Source organism: Dromiciops gliroides, chromosome 3, assembly GCF_019393635.1.
Source record: "Dromiciops gliroides isolate mDroGli1 chromosome 3, mDroGli1.pri, whole genome shotgun sequence".
NCBI classification, from domain to species: Eukaryota; Metazoa; Chordata; class Mammalia; order Microbiotheria; family Microbiotheriidae; genus Dromiciops; species Dromiciops gliroides.
In genome coordinates, this window is record NC_057863.1 from 174,622,803 (window position 1) to 174,643,563 (window position 20,761).

Consider the following 20,761-nt stretch of genomic DNA (forward strand, 5'->3'; position numbering starts at 1 on the left):
TATTTAAGCATGGCAATGTTGTAGAATGGGTAAAATTATCTTAAAAACTTTTTATAAAGCTCATCTACGCCCCATGAGTCGTATTTTACAAATCTGTTTCATTTTATATAATATTTATATTCTCCAGTAATTTTCTGGTATGTTTCATTGTCGCTAATCAAATCTTAATTTTCAATTGACATAAATCATCTCTGAAATGATAATTTGCTTTCATTGTCCCTTTAATTTTCTTTTTCTCGTCCTTCTAGTATTCTCAAGTCACAGCTTCTCATATAAATGCACTAGAAGGAATTTCTTATTATTCAAAGAAATCTTCAAAAAAAACTGAAATAAAAACTTAAATTGCCCAGAGTGATCATCATCCCCTAGATGGCTTTATTTGTGAATTTGGATTTTTTTTGGAACCAAGTTCAAATAATTTCCCTGAGTACATAATGGTTGTATGTAACAAATTTCTCTAATACCATAAGTCTATAAGGTGGTATTTTATGTCTCTACCCATATGAGGTTTTATTGTAACTATATTTGGTAAGGAAACAAGGTCCTTAGATTGTGCTTTGTGATCTGAAATGTACACAGGTCTTTTGGTATCTTTTTCAGGACCCTATGATAAAACAAACAATGCATATTTTATAACAACCTGTGTTATAGAATACTATGCTAGGTATCTAGAAGTTGCAAAGTTTGAATAATGCATAATCCCTGCCTTGAAGGAGATTGTGGTTAAGTATGTAGACATGACACCAGTACATTTATGATTTACAATATTATTTAGGTGCGTTAGTGAATTACAAAACAAAGTGCTTTGAGATGTCTGAATGTGAAAGCTGTTGTTATATTGCAAAATGGGAGTAGAAGCAGGGTACCTTATATTTCATTTAAAAATTATCTACCCTTAAAAATACAACTAATACAAAATGCAAAATACTAATACTAATATAAAAATACAAGTACAAGTAAATCCCTATCATCCTCATTCTTTAGAAACTAGAAGAACTTTTTTGCCAACACCTTCTGAAAGTTCTTTCCCTCACCCTTCAGGATCCATAACTATCAGAGATCTCTTGCTATCTGTCATATCTGTCTCTTTTGAATAAGCCTCTAAATGAACAAGTGGAAACATTCAACTCAGGAGAAACTGTTTCCCTGGAGCTCTTCACTTATTACTAGGGTTAGGAAGTATCTTTGCCCTTGAATGTAGCAGACTTGTGTCATTGGATCATCGAGTGAATGAATGAAAAAAAAAACCACTTACTAAGCATTTTCTGTGTGCCCCATAGTGTACTAAATGTGGGGGATACAAAAAAAAAGAAATATAGTCCCAGGGGGCAGCTAGGTGGTGCAGTGGATAAAGCACTGGCTTTGGATTCAGGAGGACCTAAGTTCAAATCTGATCTCAGACACTTGACACTTACTAGCTGTGTGACTCTGGGCAAGTCACTTAACCCTCATTGCCCTGCCGGGGGTGGGATATATATATATATATATACATATATATATATATATATATATGTATATATATATAGTTCCTACTCTTAAGGAACTCACATTCTAATTGGGGTAGGTGACGTTTGTAGGAAAGTCCATCTGTAGGGCAGGTGGAAAGGGCTGGAGGCTGTAAAGGCTCAGCTACAAGGCCAGGAGTGTTTGGTGGTGTCTGCTCCACTGGAGAAGCAGCCCAGTGTCATTGGGAACAGGTGTGTGGGTTGAAGGGTAAGTGTAGAGGGGATTCTAGATTCTCTCTGACAGGATTAAGGATGGTAATTCAGTGTCTAGCCAGAATAGGAAAAGGGAAAGAAAGAATGGCTAGGGAAGATTAACATGAGCTTTGAGTTAGGAATGTTGGGAGAAGTGAGCCTCTAGATTTCCAACTAGGATGCTTAGGTATGGGATGTGAGGCAGCCTGCCAATAGTGGCCTGTTTTAAGGGTCAATTCCAATTGAGGCCCATGACAGCATGTTGAAGGAGGGGAGAGTGGAAAATGGAACAGGAAAATGTGTGCCAGGCATCCTCGGTCAGAATTTGGAAGGCAAATATCTCTTAGAAACGATGCTATGTAGTGGTTAGGTTCAATAATATTATCAATACTGTGGTTCAGATAAATTTGGGGTAAATTGACTTTTATGTGCTGTCCTGGAACACCTGATCACTATGACTAATGTTATTTGTATGGGAAAAGCATTATTTTGTCTTTCTACTTCATCAGAGTTTGAAGGGATTGAGGTGCTAAAGAGATATTCAGGTATTGGAAAGCAGCATTTGTACATATGTAGTGCAAGAATGCAGGAGAGACTGGGACTGCATATACATACATACACATATACATATATATAAATATATATGGAAGACATGCATAGAGATAATAATTGAAGTCATGAAACTATATGAGATCGAGGGAAATCATCTAAAGAAGAGAAGAGAATGACAATATCAGGGCCTTTGGGATATACGCACTCTTGTCAATGGTGATGTCATTATTTTCCTGTAGGAACTGTTATAAATAACATCATCACCAGCAGCAGTAATATTAACAATAATATCATATTTGCATAATATAGTTTATAAAATACTTTCGTGTATTATTTTGATACTTCAACAGATTTGTGATTTCATCAATATGGATTATACTGCCAGTGAAAGTTGCGGTTCATCTGAGATCTTGGTAGATGGTTAATAAGTTATTAAGTATGTTTGTCATTTCTTCTTGCACAATAATATTCCATTCAAGTCATTTATACTTAATTTCTAGTTAGGTTACTTCTGGGATGACTCGTCCATCATCAGACTGGTATTTAAAGCCTTTGGAGTTTAAGAGCTACCAGAACTTACATTGCATGGGAATCGCTTTGGAGAATCCAGTCACCTCCACATTGTATATCAAAACAAGGCATTTCAGGAGGATTTTAATGAAGACTCTATATATCTTAACATCAATCCAGTAAAGATCTGTGATTTCTAGGTGGAATTCCTTCCATTGAAGCAATTTGCAACCCATGTATAGCTTAAGGTTTTAGAATCTCTGTTACCCACAAACTCAGAAGTGACTTCCTCATGTTGACACAGCTTATAAATGTCCGGGTTAGGCTGGGCTAATGTTGTTCTGATTGGTGTCAGCAGAATCTCAGGTAGCCCACTATGTTCTGCCAGCCCTAGGCTATCAGATCATGCTTCCAACCATCTACTCAGATGATTATCTTTAGTGCCATCTATCTTGCTTCTTCAACCATGTGTCTTGTCTCACACCTCCCCCAGCCCTCCAGACTATAATAAACAAATGCTGCTTCTGGAAGGGTATGCCAGATTACTGACAAGAGCTTCCACTCATAATTCCTGTGACTTCCCAGGCCAAAACACCTTCCTGGGTCACTGCTCCCCTCTATGTGTTGTTTCTCTTGGTAGAATATAAGCTTCTTGAGTAAAAGATTGTCTCACTTTTTTATTTGTATGTTCAGAGGTGGAATTTGAATACACGTCTTCCTAACCTTCTTAACAAGTCTGATCCTTTATCCTTTTGGCATCTTTTCCTACATAGCATCTAATTGTAAATGATGGTTGGTTTCTAGAGTATTTTTGTAATATATAGGACAAGAGAGCTATAGCTCAGTTGCATCATAGATGTAGCTTCTATGGTGATCACTTACATAGTGAACCACTATTCTTGCTTCTTGTTTGAATCTTTGCAACTGATCAGAGATGTGAACCTGGGCTGACAGGAAATAATGTCTGAAAGCCACAAAGAGCAGTGCATGGGCTATGCTCGTAGCCCCTCAGAGGCTTCTGGGCGCCCTTTTCAGTAAACAAACTAGCATTTCATATGCATATAAATCATAGTGAAATGTATCTACCTAAAAGCTGTGCTGAGCTCAGCCATCTTTACAAGGGTCACCTTGATTGTTGCAGCCGCATGCAAAGAAATGAAGTACTTTTGTAAACATTAGGAACCTCCTTTGGTGGGGGAAATAAAAATAATCAGGGTTCCAGAATTGGATCTTACAACCTCTAAACTGCATAAAATATGCTCTAAATCAGTATTGATTGGAGAAATGCAAACTAAAACAATTACATTATACTACATTATGTATAATGTAGGACTACATTATATCTATTAGATTGGCTAATAGTACAGAAAAGGAAAATGACAGATGTTGGAGAGGATGTTGGAAAAATGAGACATTAATGCACTGTTGGTGGAGTTGTGAACTGATTTAACCATTCTGTAGAGCAATTTGGAACTATGCCCAAGGGGCTATAAAACCCTTTGACCTAGCAATACTACTACTAGGTGTGTATCCAAATTGCCCATCAATTGGGGAATGGCTGAACAAATTGTGGTATGTGATTGTGATAGAATACTACTGTGGTATAAGAAGTGATGAGCAGGATGCTCTCTCAGAAAAACCTGGCGAGACATATATAAGCTGATGCCAAATGCAATGTAGTGTGTACAAAGTAACAGCAGTATTATAAGATGATCAGCTTTGAATGACTTAGCTATTTTCAGCAATACAATGATCCAAGACAAGTCTGAAGGACTTATGATGAAAAATACTATCCATCCCCAGAAAACGAACTGATGGTGTCCAAATACAGATTGAAACATACTTTTTAGACTGTCTTTATTTTTCTTGAGGGTTTTTTTTTTGGGTCTCTTTTCTTTCATGACATGACTAATATGGAAATACATTTTTCATGACTACATATGTATAATCTATATTGAATTGCTTGCTTGTCTTCTCGATGAGCAGGGTAGGGAAGGAGGAAGGGAGAGAATTTGGAACTCAAAGTTTTAAAAATGAATGTTAAAAATTGTTTTTACATGTAATTGGGGAAAATATTAAACATTAAAAAAGTAAACTACATAAAATAGAATTTTATGGACTCTTCTTATAATGTTACTATCATTTTTATCAATGTTTCTATGACAAAGTGCATTCCTAACTTAAAACTTCTACGGTAGAGATGAACTTTTGGACCATGATCTGACTTTATAGGGTTAATTGGGACCAAGAAGTAGATTTTTACCCCACCTCTATTGTCAGATTTCATCAGGCTTTCACCTACTTAGATTCTGGTTCATTGTTATGAAAATTCTACTGAGTTCTGATGGATAGAGAGCTGAGATGAGAATTGAGGGATTTGAATTTTTGGCTTTCACTTCATTTTGTGACTTCAGGCAGATTACTCAACCCTCTCTGTCTCTTTGTAAGTTTTATGGCCTTTCCTAGGAAAGATAACTCTGTTGATTAATTAATTGATGCCTATGAATTGAAACCTTTGAGGTTTTGGTTTTTTTTTTTTTTTTCTGATAGAGGCCTGCTGTGAAACATCAGGGAATTTTTATTGTTAAGTCTTTATTACATTGCTCAAAAGCAACTTATGATCTCACTTCTTAACAATCCTTTCTCTGTCAAATATTGGACAGGATGTTGCCATTTCTTGCCAGATTTCCCAGGTTCTGTGACTGAACCAGTCACCCTGAATCTCAAAATTTTTGTCTTATTCTCAGTGCTTGGAGTGGTCTTTTAAGTGAATGATGACCTTAGTGTGTTTGCCAGTATGATAGCTTTTCTTGTATCTGCTTGTTGAGTTACTGCTTGGATTTGATGATGTTACTTCATTGAATTTATTATTGGATTGATTTACTGAATTTGGTAACAATATATTTTAATTCTTTACTATATATTGTGCATTTATGGAATGATCTATACTGCCTCCAAATAGAAGAGGGGAAAACATTTACTTCTAGTAGGTGAAAATTTCTAGCACTGTGCTTTCATGGTACTTTCTCACACAGCTGCAAAATAAATATTCCTAAAGCACAGACCAGAACACGACACTCCCTTTCTCAAGAAGCTTCTCTGACTCCCTGTTTCCTTTATTTAGTCAATCAACTTGAATTTATTAAGCATCTGGTCTGTGCCAAGGGATAAGCTTTGAAATACAAAGAAAAGGAAAATTCTGTCCCTGCTCTCAAGGAGTTCACAGTTTAAGGGAGGAGACAAAACAACAAACAACTTGTATATATACAGAAAGATACACATAGAGGATAAATTGAGGCTAATCTCAGAAGGAAGGCACTAAGACTAGGAAAGGCTTCTTGCAGAAGATAGGATTTTAGCAGAGAAGTAAAGGAAACCAGGGAATCTAGGAGTCAGAAATGAGGAGGGAGAGAATTCTGAGTATGAGGGCCATGGGGGGAGGCAGCAAGTGAAAATGCTTATAGCAAAGAGCTGAAATGTCTTGTCTGTGGAGCAGCCATGCGGCCAGTGCCACTGAAATGCAGAGTACACAAAGGGGAGTAAGGTATAAGACAGTTTCAAAGTTAGGAAAGGGCCAGGGATATGAGGGGCTTTGAAAACCAAATAGAGGATTTTATATTTGATCCTGGAGATAAACAGGAAGCCACAGGAGTTTATTGAATTGGGTGGGTGAGTTGGAGGTGATATGGTCAGCAGTACATTTTGGTCAAATCAGTTTGATAGTGGAGTAGAGAGAAAGACTTCAGACAGGGAGAGCCAGCTACTGTACTCGTCCAGGCATGAGGTAATGAAGAGATGTTCATGAAGGTAAAAATGATAGGACTTGACCACTGATTGGGTATGGGGGGATGAGAGAGTTAAGAATTGAGGATGACACTAAAGTTGTGACACTAGGGAACTGGAAGGAGGGTGGCACCCCAATAGTACTGGAGAAGTCAGGAGGAGAGGAAGGTTTGGGGAAAAGATAGAATTCAGTTTATTTAGACGTGTTAAATTTAAGGTGTCTGGAGTACATCCAATTCAAGATGTCTAAAAGGCACTTGGAAATTTGAAATGGGGGTGGGAGAGAGGTGGGGTCTGAATAAAGAGATCTGAGAGTCATCTGCATAGAGATGGTAATGAGAATGGAATCTATGGAATTTGATAGCACTGAGCAAAGGAATATAGAGGGAGAAAAGGGCTCTCAGGACAGAACCTTGATGGATGTTCCTTATTAGTGGTCATGGTGTGTGTGGGTGAAGATCTAGCAGAAAGAATGGCCTGACAGGTAGGAAGTCAGAGAAAGCAGTGTCATCCCTTAGAGAGAAGAGAGGCAGAGGCTATAGAGAGAGAGGTCAACAAGGGTAAGGACTGAAAAAAAGACTAGTAAAGTGGTTTGTAAAAGCCACTGGGATGAGTGGGGAAAGTGAATTAGCTAGGGAGGTGTATTGCCACAGTGAGCGCTCACTGGAGATTATATAACAGAAACTTGGATGAACCCAGGCAGCCCAGTTTGGGTGATTTTCTGAGGCTTCATTCAGCAGCACGGAAGTAGGAGTGAAGGCAGCAAGTGGTGGGAGTTAACCCAAGGCTAGGATTTTGGCAGAGCAAAGATCTTTGATAGGATAAAGGGGCAAGGCACTTGAGAGAAAGAGGACAGTGTACTGTTGAACTGGTTTACCTGGGGTCCAGATGGGTAAGGACTGAGAAGTAGAGATGTTGGAGGTCAAGGTGAAGATGAAGATCAGGGTCCTTTAGTCTAAAATACAAATTCATCAGACTGGTATTTAAATCATCCCAATGCCTGGCTCATGATAGGAGCTTAATAAATGCTTATTGATTGATTCCACAATATGGTTCCCATTTATCTTTTCAGGTTTACTTAAAGCAGCATACCTTCCAGTAAAACTTGTTGCTAAAACTAGGTGGTGCTTGGTGGTGCAGTGGGCCAGGAGACAGTAAGACCTGAGTTCAAATCCAGCCTCAGATATTCTGTGTGACCTTTATCAGTTTGCCTCAGTTTCCTCATCTGTGAAATGGGAATAATAATAGTACATATTTTTAGGAGTTGTGAGATCCAATAAGATAATATTTGTAAAGCAATTAGCACATTTCTTGGTGCAGAGTAAGCACTATATAAATGTTAGTTATTATCATTATCATTATTTTACTTATGATTACTCCATTCCCTATTGCTTTGCCTTTGAAAGTGTTGTCCCTCATTACTAAGAGGAAATTCCTTCATCACTTCTTAAAATTCTCAATACCTTCTCCCTCCTCATATTATTTGTTACTTACTTGATTCTGTTCATGTATTCCACTTTCTTATCTCCCCCTCTGCCCCTGCCCCCCCCAGCCCAGAAAATGTTAGTTACTTGAGGGCTGAGACTATTTTTAATTTTTGTCTTTGCATTTCCTGTCTCCTGTCTTCCTGTCTTCTTCTCAGAGGCTAACACAGAGTTAATTGGATTGATTCCCATAAATATTTTGGAGTTCCTTGTGTCTCTTCTCTGATAATGATTTGGTTGTATTGCAGATCTTTTGAATGCTCCCAAATCATCTGAGGCAGAATAATTATAAGGCCTCTAAATTATTGATTTACATTTCATAGAAAGAGTTCCAACCTGGGGAAGCTGGCAGCAACATACTCTATCCAAAATAAAAAATCTTAATTCCTGGGTTTGAGACCTTTGTTTGTTATTCTATAAATCATAAAAATCCTTCAGTAACTAATTCCAGGTGCATTTGAAACAGTTATTTAGCATTGTTTGATTCAAATATGCAGATTTAACATTATTGCCTTGAGGTTTATATTATACTCACCATTGTCAATTTAATATTTTTTGACTTTGATCATTTTCATGGCATGTTAAACTGGAAAAATTAGATATAGTATAATAGAAATTATTTTGTTATATTGACAGCTTTGTATAGGTTTAATTTGATAATGTAAGTAATTTGTGCAGGATAAATTTATGTATGGATTGTATGCAGTGGGTTTAAATGCTACCAGTTAATAACTCGATAAGGATTTAACACTTAGTATGTCTATCACTATGCTAGATATAATGGGTGATTTAAAATTATGTGGCATAGTCTACCCACAAGCTTATAACAAGGGGGTGAGATGAAATTAGAGAATAGCAATGGAAAGGGAACTGGCTTTTGTCATCAAAAGACCTGGGTTGTTATCCTGTCCCTTCAAAATAAAACAAGGTTGTGATATGGTGTGGGTTTTTTTTTCTTTCTTTTTTTTTGGGGTAGAGGCACAGTTCCTTGGTTATAGTAGATCTTAATAAATATTTGTTAAGGGAAAAGAGGTTAAAGGTGACTTTACCTGGGCTTAGAGAGAAAGCAAGGATTTCAAGGGTGACTTTCTGTTCATTGTGTCTGTGGCAGTGACCTATAATGCGTTAACCCTACTTTTTAAAATATCCCTTGAATGTATGAATTGAGAATGTTCCTTGTCAAGACCAGGTAGTCTGGGGGTACGTTTAGAGCCTGTCTTCAGGGCAAGGAAGGGATTTCAGCGGAGATCGGTGTCACAGAAGCCAAGAGGTTGGCCTTGATTAAGGCCAAAGCCAAAGCATCATGGAGAGATAACGTGGTTGTGTGGAAGGATCCCTGGATTTGAAGTGAGAGGAAAAGGAACCAAGTCTGAGTTCTGCTAGTTACTTGACAAATCACTTCCCTTTTCTGAACCTTAGTTTCCTCATCTACAAATAATGAGGAGATTGGACTAGATGATGGGGCTCTGAGATCCTTTCTGGCTCTAATTCCTATGATTCCCTGACCTTTCCCTAATATCATTTCTGCTCATGTCCTTTCTCCTCCCTCTGTTGGAGCTGAGGAACATTATTCCTCAATTCTTCATATGACATATTTCTCAAGACCTTTCCGCCCTTGAGAATTCTCTTTAGACATATTCTAGTTTATCCACTAGAATGTATGCTTCGTGAGGGCAAGGGCTGTTTAATTTTTCATCACCTAGCCTAGTGCCTAGCACACAGTGGATACTTAATAAATACTAGTCGAATTGAATTCTTAATGTGCCTCCTAAAATATGTTGCTGAGAACTGGATATATTAATCTAAACATGACTTGACTATTATAGAGTTTAGTAAGATTATCATCTCTGGGGCAGCTAGGTGGTGCAGTGGATAGAGCACCGGCCCTGGAGTCAGGAGTACCTGAGTTCGAATCCGGCCTCAGACACTTAATACTTACTAGCTGTGTGACCCTGGGAAAGTCACTTAACTCCAATTGCCTCACCAAAAAAAAAAAAAAAAGATTATCATCTCCTGGGGTTTGGATACTATACTTCTATTTAAATAGCTTCAGGGTTGCTTTGGAATATTTTGACAAAGAAATTGTCTTGTTTACAATCCATTAAAATCCTAGGTCTTTTTCACAGGAATTGTTTCTATATTCAGATGCTTCAGAAATATTAATTCAAATCCCTAAATATGTATTAAACACACCACAAGAAGCTCTCAAGGAATTTTCAGACATGAGAGAGGGGCGGGGAGGGAGGGAAAATGGGGGTGGGGGGAGACACACACACATATATAATATATATATATATGTGTGTGTGTCTGTATATGTTTATACATATATACACACTCTACCACCTTGTATTAAACTATATGTGTGTGTAGTGTTTAGTACAAGGTGGTAGAGTGTGAGAGATAGGGCAAAGACAGATCATGACACATGCCCTTGAGATATTTTTATGGAGGAAACACATTCAGTTTGAGGGAGAATATTGGTTAAAGAGTATGTTGTTGATGGGAGCAGCTAGATGGCGCAGTGGATAAAGCACCAGCCCTGGATTCAGGAAGACCTGAGGTTCAAATTCGGCCCCAGACACTTGACACTTACTAGCTGTGTGACCCTGGGCAAGTCACTTAACCCTCGTTGCCCTGCCCCGCCCGCCCCCCCCCCCCCCAAAAAAAAAAGAGTATGTGGTTGAGCAGGGTTGGGGGGGAAGATAACATGACATACTACTAGAAAGAGAGTTTGGAGACATTGAAGTTAGATAACGTGCTCAAGTCTACACAGAGCTAGAATTTTAATCTAGATACTCTGGTTCTAAATGCAGTGTTTATTCCATTACTACAAACTACCTTCCTAGCTTTTTGCTCTTTTAGCCTTTGATTATGGGCAACAGTGAAAAGGGGCCCAATGAAAATTTTATGATGTAAATATCACTTTTGTTTTCATTTTTATTTGACATATTTAGTATATGTATGAAGTCTTTGCTTGGGAATTTATCAAGTCCAGCCACCAATTTTTAAACAAATAAATGCATGGAAGATAATCTTTATATATCCTTTGCTCAGTAAGAAAATCAGTTTTGATTTTGTCACCTCATGCAGTTATTTACCATGATATACATTAATAAAATTTAATATAATATTCTTTAGAGTTACAGTGTGGTAAGTGGATAGAGAGCCAGCCTCAAAGCTGGGAAGGCCTGTATTCAAGTGCAGCCTCTGACACATCCCAGCTGTGTGTCCTTGGGCAAGGCCCTTGATCTCTCCATATTCTAGACAACGTAAGGTTGTAAGTTACAAAGAAGGTGTCAACCTGCATTGGTGAGATTTATGTGAGATCCTGATGTCCATGAAACTACAGGTCCAGTCTCCTTCTCCCTGTTCATTCTCTTACAAATATTTAACATGATCTTCATTCTCTAATAATGACAACACAGTCACTTCCAGAGAGTAAGTAATTGCCAAGGCCACGTCATTATCCCCTATGCACTTTCAGAGGCTCAAGAGCAGTACAGGACCTCAGAGGACATCTAGTCCAATTTCCTTATTTTACTAATAAGGAAACTGAAGCACAAGCAGGCCATCCAGTCAGTACATATCAGAAAGGAGAATTTGATCACAGGTCCTCAGACTATAGAGAGCTAGTGCTTTTCCCACTGTACTGTGGAAGTATGAAAAAATTTGAAGGATCAAGGATAATCTAATTTTTGTTTGATTAATGAACAATCTTTCCAAACTTGCTAGCAGGGATGATAAAACTCTAGAGCTTGTTGTAGTTCTGAAGGAAACTTTAAGTCTAACTCTGTTTTTAGCCAGCAGTCAAGGATTTCTCTCCAATTAAGAGAGGAAATGTTTGTTTCTGGCTTGTTTTCTTTCTCTCTTAACATCGCTCCATGTCTTCTTTTGTCTTGATTCCAACATTTCTGATAGACCTAAACAAAATCCTTTCATGTCAAATAAGCATGTGGAAGAAAATTGCATACTATCCCCCTTTGGTTTTTAAATCTTGTGTATATTGCCAACTCGGAATAGTCTGTAAAGTTGAATGTTTTAATGTCATATGATTATTAAATGAGGTAGAGGTGAAAATTAAAGGCATTCACTCCTTATTGGTTTTGTTTTTATTCATTAAAGGTATTTTATATTTTTATTTGCTTGCTATCTGATGACGTTCCAAAATTTTACTTGGAAGAATGAACCTATATAAAATGCAAAATGCAATAGAAGTTTTTGGAATTTATCCACTTAAATGTTTTTAAAAGCAGTTTTCTAAGTAGTTATTATTTCTTCTTACTATACCTCAATATAGATTTTAATATTTTGAAAATATCTTTCTTGCTCCAAATTACTGTTATTATTTCCTTAATATCAAATAATAGTTATTTGGGAAGGCATTTCCAAAAATGTTTCCCAAGCTTTTCATTGCATCTGTCAATGGAGGGGCATGTCTATGAAATGATGCTGTCTGTATGGGTTTTTTTTGTTGTTGTTTGTTTTTTTTCTTTCAGGGCAATGGGGCTTAAGTGACTTGCCCAGGGTCACACAGCTAGTAAGTGTCAAGTGTCTGAGGCTGGATTTGAACTCAGGTACTCCTGACTCCAGGGCCGGTGCTTTAGCCACTGCGCCACCTAGCCGCCCCTTTCTGTATGTTTTTAAAATACAAGAAGTGTATTATTTGTAAAGTTTCACAGGTAAAAGGAAAATTCTAGATTATTTTTTCTCTCAGAAGTATTGAACTTTAGCAAATTTAAGAAAACTTGTAATACTCTCCAAATACATTTTCAAAGCAAGTCATATAGGATCAGGAAATAGGAGAATCCACACATGCTGCTTGTTTCCTCAGAACTTTAAAAGAAAATTGTTAACTTATCCTATCTATTTCAGCCCTATGGGATTTTTTCACGATGGTCAGTCAGTATCTTTTCATTAAGTCACACTGTGGTAAGCAGAAACATACAGAAGAGAGAGTTTTTATCTTTATGAAGCTGGCATTCTTTGTCTTCTAAAAGATTTCTTAATCTTTTTAGAAGTAGTGTTATTTTCAGTGCTTCAGCAATGGTTCCTTATTCAAGAATTTATTAAAATGGAAGAAGAATCTATGCTCTGGAAAGTTAAAGTAAAAGTTACATGTTGATCTTTCTGGCAAAATTCTTTATTGAAATCTGAAGATGAACACAAACCTTTTAGGGCAAAGATATTATCTAGTAACTGTTGGTTGAATTGATTTGTCCTAATGTTTCTGCAGCATTCTGCTGCAATTCATATTCTAGGGTCAAAGTGAATACTGGAGGCTTGAAATAAAAGATATATCATGTTTTACTTTTTTTTTTTCTTTAAGTAACTTGATGTCCCTGAAACTTTGAGTTGGCTTTCTAGGAATAGCAAAAAGAATTCTGAACCAGGAATCAGAAGTTCCTTGCTCTGCTACTTAATAGGAACAGCAAAAAGAATTCTGAACCAGGAATCAGAAGTTCTTTGCTCTGCTACTTAATAGCTATATGATTCTTGTTAAGTCACTAACTCTCTCAATCTCAGTTACCTCATCTTTAAAAATGAACAAGTTGCCTCACAGGGTTGGAGGGTCAAATAAGATAGAGTACTTTATGCTATAACTTGTGTTTCAGTTTCTCAATCTATAAAATGAAAATAATAAAAGCACCTATCTCACAGGATTGTTGTAAGGATCAAAGAAGATAATATATGTAAAGCGATTGTTAATTCAAAAAGGACTACATAAATTTTAGCTATTGTTATTAGCATTATTGAAATTATTTTATTCGTGTAGAAATCTAAATGATGAAAAACACATGTCTATTTCAAACTCTTCATTTATCATCAGGAGCAGGAAGTTGATTTATCTATATTATACTTTCCCTGTCTCTTCCAATAGGGTCTAGAGCAGGAAGGGACCTCAGAGAGAAGCTAATCCAATCCACCCCCCCCCCACACACACACAGACACCTCATTGTACCGATAAGGAAACTGAGGCCAAGAGGTTAAGTTATTTGCTCAGTGTCACATACCTACTAAGTAGCTGAACTGGATTCAAATTCAAGTCCTGTGAATTTAGATTTAGCACTCTTTTTTGAAATGTGAATCAAAAAAATTTTGGGTGGGGCAATGGGGATTAAGTGACTTGCCCAGGATCATACAGCTAGTAATTGTCAAGTGTCTGAGGTCAAATTTGAACTCAGGTTTTCCCGAATCCAGGGCCAGTGCTTTCTCTTCACTGCGCCACCTAGCTTCCCCAACAACAAAAATTTTTGAGATACAATTTTGAATTAGGTAAAATAAGCTCAGTGAAAACGAAAATGAATACTGAGTAGAGAGTAACAGAGGAAGAAAAAAGTCAAATCAATAATCAGACATATGTTACAATAGACTTATAAACCATTTAATTTCTTTAGTTCAACTATTTTAGTAGTTTATACCCTTTGGAAAGATCTACTCACTTTCCATGTCATTTTTTTATCTTTCTGAGAAGCTATGTTCCTTTTGTAAAGAATTAATTGTTATTTGAGGTTTTTATGCCTCGGCGCGCACTGGCCTGGGGCTCCGCAAACCCACTGGTTGTAGCTGTTGCCAGGGCTCTGGCACCTCACGTCATCACCACTCGCTGATGCCTACATGGACCTGGCAAAATTATAATGATTGGAAGCCTAGTGAGGGCAGTCATGTGACTGTCAGAGCAGCCATCCCATTGGCTGGGGCTGTGTGGGGTGTTTCTAGGTTTGGGGGAGGAGAATTGAGCATTCTAGGTGGAAGCTGGAAAGAGACAGGTGTTCTCGTATTTTCAGCTGATTCCTGGGCGGTGGTATTTTTTCAGGTATTATAATTTCCCTTTCTCCATTTTATTTCCTTTCCCTTGATCCTACTGATCCCATTTGTGTTTTTTTTTTTTTTTAAGTTCGTTCTTGTTAAAATAAATCTTGTTCTGTTTTGAGGGAGGCTGCTGGTCTCCTTCCTTGCCCCAATATTGTGGCAAGCCGCTTAGCTAGCATTCCCCACTTAAAAATTGGTCCCCACACTTTCCATGCCTAGTTTTTAGTAAACTAGGTAGTTTAAAGCTAATCATTCTTATTTATTTATTTATTTATTATTGTGTGGGGGGGTAAGGCAATTAGGATTAAGTGACTTGCCCAGGGTCACACAGCTAGTAAGTGTTAAGTGTCTGAGGTCAGATTTGAACTCAGGTCCTCCTGACTCCAGGGCCGGTGCTCTATCCACTACACCACCTAGCTTCCCCTAATCATTCTTTTTTGACGTATTAATTATGGAGCTCCATTGTCTCTTAGGTCAAATAAAATCACCATTTTAGTATATCTCCCAGTCTTCTCCATTGTTCTTTTCATCAAGTAGGGTTTTTTTAATCTACCTTTATGAATAACCTGAAAAGTCATATCCAAAAAGTAGTTTCTATATTCTTGAAATTTATATCGTAATGTTGTAAATAAATTTATTGTTAGTTAATTCAGTATTTGATTCGATTTTAATAGAATCCAGTAGTTGAATAGTGTTCAACAGGTGTTCTGGCTGGGGCTTCCTCTTATTTAAAAAAAACAACACACAAACTAAACTAAAATTTTCTTTCTTTGTGCTTTCCCCTGCCCCCAACTGGAGTTAAAGACAGGATTTGAAATATCTTTGTATGTATATTATACACAGACACAGACACAGACACACACATATATATGTACATGTATATATAATATGTAAATATATTACATATAGTGGAGTGAGGAAAGTTATTTTCAGTGGGGAAAGTTAACTTAGTTTTCAAAGAAGGGAGAAATTTGTCCTGAAACTGTAATCCTTCAGAATCACTAACATTTTGGGAAACTCTTAGGCCTTTAAAAAGAATGTTTTTCAAGTGTATACTATGTTTATCTCCTGTACCATTACCTTAATAGCTATTTTGATAAATCTGTGAAACTTAAACATAGCATTTACTCAAAATAACTGGAGCATGGAATACAGATAATTTTCTGAGTCAGGAAACTCTTTGTCCCTCCTCCACTTGGTATATCCCAGAGCCTTTCTGTGTGCCGGCTGATGTCATTCTTTGAGAAACAGTCCTAAAGTAAGGAGCCATCAAAGCTCAGTCCTAAAGAATTCAGAGCCCTAAAAAGGCAGAAAAGTCACTAAGGAAGCCAAGAATTGCCCCCCACCCCCAGATTTGTCAAGATGCGTTGTCTGTGTGCCCTCCTCAGACCTGGAAGCAGTGAGAGCTCACAGTCTGTCTACTACAAACCAAACACAGCCTCAGGAGTGTAAGTCTTCTATTTATTTGGCTTTTGGAAGTGGTTGGGTATTTACTGCTTCTTAAAATGTGCTGCTTTTAGACTGACTGGTCTCATATTTTGAACATAACCTTTTTTAAAAATGTGACAGGTATTATGGTTCTCTAGTGGAGATCATCAGTATAATTCTCAAATGTTGGATTGGGGACCTTGCTTTTGGTAGCATAGGAGGCAGTAGCTGACTTAGAGGAAATCTCAAGAAATAAGACTTATTTGAATTTTCAAGGTCATTTTGGCATGGATATTTTAAAGATTTTTCCATTGCAAACTATCCTAACTAACACATTCTCACCAATCCTATAGACATCTTAACTAAAATATATTTGCCCCAAATCCATTTCTGTTGATTAAATCAGTTGTGATAGATGTTCATGCCAGACTATTTTGAATAAATTGTACTTTTAGTCATTTATACCATAAAATGATTTAAATTCTCCTTCCCCCCCACCCCCAACCCAGCATTTTGTTACTTTTTGCTCAGCTAAATGATGATCTTTTTGTGTGCTCCCTTTGTTTCTTTTCTGTGGCTCACAGTGTCATTTCAGTAAATACAGAGGAGATACACTGTACCGTACTTTCTAGTGCCAGTAGAAATTAAGTGAACTGAAAAGAGCCATTGTCTTTTCAAAATAGCTATGAGCAACATGCATTGTGTTGTTTTTTGGAATTCAGCATGGAAGTAAATAAATAAAACTAACACAATGACCTGCAAAGGATTTAAAAATTCTCCCTGGCCTGCTCAACAGCCATGGCTTCTAGCATTGTATGAAGAACTTATTCCTCCTCATCTAGACGTTCGCTGTTGAAAAGCTAGTTTTGTTTTGAAACAGGACTTTCCCTTATTTCATATCTCTACTAGATATGGAATTGACTTGAGGACAGTTCATTTAGAGCATAGACATGAAATAACTGGTGTAGACTGTGGATTTGAAAGCTTCATGAATACATTCTCCACAATTAAATTAGTCAGGAAGCATTCTATGTGCTGCATTTAATCAGACATTATTAAGATCTTCTTCCTGCCCTAACAGGGTTCTTTTTTTTTTAATTCAACTTACAGAAGTTTTCAAAAGTATAGAATGATGCTGTTGGTGTCTCATGAAGATTCCTCTAATCCATATGTTAACCTCTGATCAGATACTATGAAGAAGTTTGTGATAAAAGGTTGGAGATGAAGTTAATGACTTCTTTGCCTATTCTGGACCCTCCATTTTTGCTGTAACTAATTCCCAGTTCAGTCACAAACCTTGAGATATAGGGATAAAGTTTGCAGTATCATAGGGAAAATAGGAACAATTCAGTGATGGCCTAGGCAGGTACTTTAGTTACTCTTGTCTTGTGATGAACATTACATACTGTATAATGGGAGAATCATCTATGGTGTTTAAAATTTGTGACAGAAACTTTAAGATAGGATCATAGGGTTTTTGTTGGAGGAAACATTTGTGAACATTAGTCACCACCCATTCCCCCATCATTTTACAAATAAGAGAACAGCGGCCCAGAAAGATGAAATGACTTCCTGAGGTCAAGTTTAAATGGCAGAGTCAGCATTTGAATTCTCATTATCTGACTCAATTCAGTAGTCTTCCCACTGTGCCATGTGTATAGTGGAAGCTACAATAGGAGATGTTTAACCATAAGCAGATGACATTACTTCTGTTCCCCATTATTTTGTGTGCACAATCCAGGAGATCAGTGACTATTTTTTTTTCTTTTTTTAAAATAAACATTTTTATTTAAAGTTTTGAGTTCCAAATTCTCCCCTTCCTCCCCAACCCCTTCCTGAGGCAGTAAGCAATCAGATTATGTAAAACATTACTATATTAGTTATTTTGTATACGAAAACTTGAATAAAAGAAAAAAATGAAAGAAAGTAAAAAATACATGCTTTAGTCTGTATTCAATTCATATCAGTTCCTTCTTTGGAGTTGGATAGTATGCATCATCATTAGTCCTTCAGGATTGTCTCAGATCATTGTATTGCTGAGCATAGTTAAGTCGTTCTTAGTTCTTCATCAAAAAATATTGCTATCACTGTGCACAATGTTCTGGTTCTGCTCACTTCACTGTACATCAGTTCATACAAGTCTTTACAGGCTTTTCTGAAATCATCCTGCTTGTCACTTCTTAGAACACAATCATATTCCATCACCATCATATACCACAGCTTGTTTAGCCATTCCCCAATGGATGGGCATTCCTTTGATTTCCAATTCTTAGCCACCACAAAAAGAGCTGCCATAAATATTTTTGTACAAATAGGTCTTTTTCTCCTTTTGGGGTTGTTTTGGGGATCTAAATCTAACAGTGGTATTATTGGATCAGAGGATATGCACAGTTTGATAGCCCTTTGGTCCTAATTCCAGATTGCTCTCCAGAATGGTTGGATCTGTTCACAACTCCTACTAACAGTGGGTTAGCATCCCAGTTTTCCCACATCCCTTCCAACATCCAGTATTTTTCTTTTTTGTTCTATTTGGATCAATTGCTATTTCAGTGTTGAAGATGAAATTAACATTATAGAATTGGCTCAGATCCTTAAAGACCATCTTTTCCAAGACCATAATTTTACAGATGAAGAAACTATCTAGCGGTGAAGTGATTTGCCCATAGTTGTGTGGCTAGTAAGGAGTGGAATTGAGCCTAAAACCCCAGCCTTCTGAACAGCCATTTCCCTAAAGAATTTGGGACAGCAGAACATTTAACAATGCATGGCAGCTAGAGACCTAAAGTGCATAACTTTATTTAAGAAGTTGGATAGTAATCTGGTGATAAAGCTGGGGGGAATTATTTATAGTGAAATACCAAAACCTTTTCCATATTTTAAGGCTCTGTACTTGCATTTCCAGGTGCCTAACTACTTTCACATACAATTATTTAGTTTTTGGAAAAACATAAAAGACATGTTCTGTATCAAGATAAACCTAAGAAATGAACTAATGTTCCAGATAAATGACTATTTTTGTTGAGGGGAAGATGAGAAAGAAGAGAATGATAAGCTGGTAGTTGTCTGCTGGTGAATAAGTTTAAGGCATGGGTTATGAAACATAAAGAGTAATTCACCTGAAGCATAAGGGGCTTCAAGGATTATAAATAAAATTAATGGTCTATTAAGGAAGGAAACCATTTGCTGTATGTATGAGGACAAGAAAAAAAAAAACAGGTGAAAGAAAAAGTAAAGTGCAATAAAGATTGAAGTGAATACCAATTAAGAAGAATCAGAGGACTAAATGTTTCATAGGTTTAATACCCAAATAATATACTATTGAAGAATAGCTTTGTTGTTTTTTGTTTTTTGTTTTTGTTTGTTTGTTTGGTGGGGCGATGAGGGTTAAGTGACTTGCCCAGGGTCACACAGCTAGTATCAAGTGTCTGAGGCTAGATTTGAACTCGGGTCCTCCTCAATCCAGGGCCGGTGCTTTATCCACTGCACCACCTAGCAGCCCCCAATAGCTTTGTTTTTTAAATTAAACATGATATTTTGTTTCATCGGATTTGTTTAATGTGACATGGTTGCTTTCGATAGGATTTGAAATCAGGTCTCCTGGAAAAGCCCAGAGTCCTCAATGTACTCATCTGATCTTTGGACATGGAAGGACTCCCACAAATTTCTCTGCCTTTCTGGGGCACATTTACTCAGTAACACTGGTTCTCTACCTCTCCCTCTCCCTCTCTCCCTCCCTCACCCCCCTTTCTTTCTCTCTCTTTCCCCCATCTCTCCTTCTCGTGTGTGTGTGTGTGTGTGTGTGTGTGTGAATAAATAATAAATACTGAAGGGAGGCAGAAGAGGCAGAGATGTAGATAACAATTTGGCACAATAAAAAGAGCACTGAATTGGGAGGAAACAAACTTGAATTTTTCATTTTAGGATGCCCTCTCTGTGGACCTCACTTTTACTATCAGTAAAATGGTAACTAACATCCATTTCTAGGATATTCTGAAGTTTACAAGGCCTTTTCCTTACATTTTTACTTATAACATTCAAGTACAGTTTTTTAAGTTCTTCAAAGTTAAAGACTGTTTTGTTCTTGCCTTTAAATATTTTAGTCCCTAGCACCTAGCTCAGAGCTTTGTACATACAATACATTTAGCAATTTAAAAAAAAAATTGAATAATGCTGGGAGATGGTTAGGACAGGCTTCATTCACCCCATTTTATAGACAGGGAAAATGAAACAGAGATTTGCTTATTCCATAGTCACACAGTTTGTAGGTGTTATAGATAGTATACGAATCTCTCCTGACAAAGGTCATTAATCTTTCTATAAACCTCCTAATAAAACTTCCCTCATACTGTATGCCTTCTCCTCACTGTCCCCCAGCCACACTAGAAATGATGCCTTCCTCTTCCCATCTCTTATCCTTCTCTGATATTTGATTATGTTCTATCTTATATCAGTCTTTTTAAAAAAATCCTTTATTCTAGCTTGTAAGCCTTTTGAGGG

The 20,761-nt window shown here is 37.2% G+C and overlaps 1 protein-coding gene across 6 annotated transcripts in view; it reads left to right on the forward strand.

Moving 5' to 3' along the window:
• ARHGEF7 (Rho guanine nucleotide exchange factor 7) overlaps window positions 1-20,761 on the forward strand; it is a 318,711-nt gene that overhangs the window by 234,870 nt on the left and 63,080 nt on the right. The gene's annotated exons all lie outside the window — the stretch shown is intronic.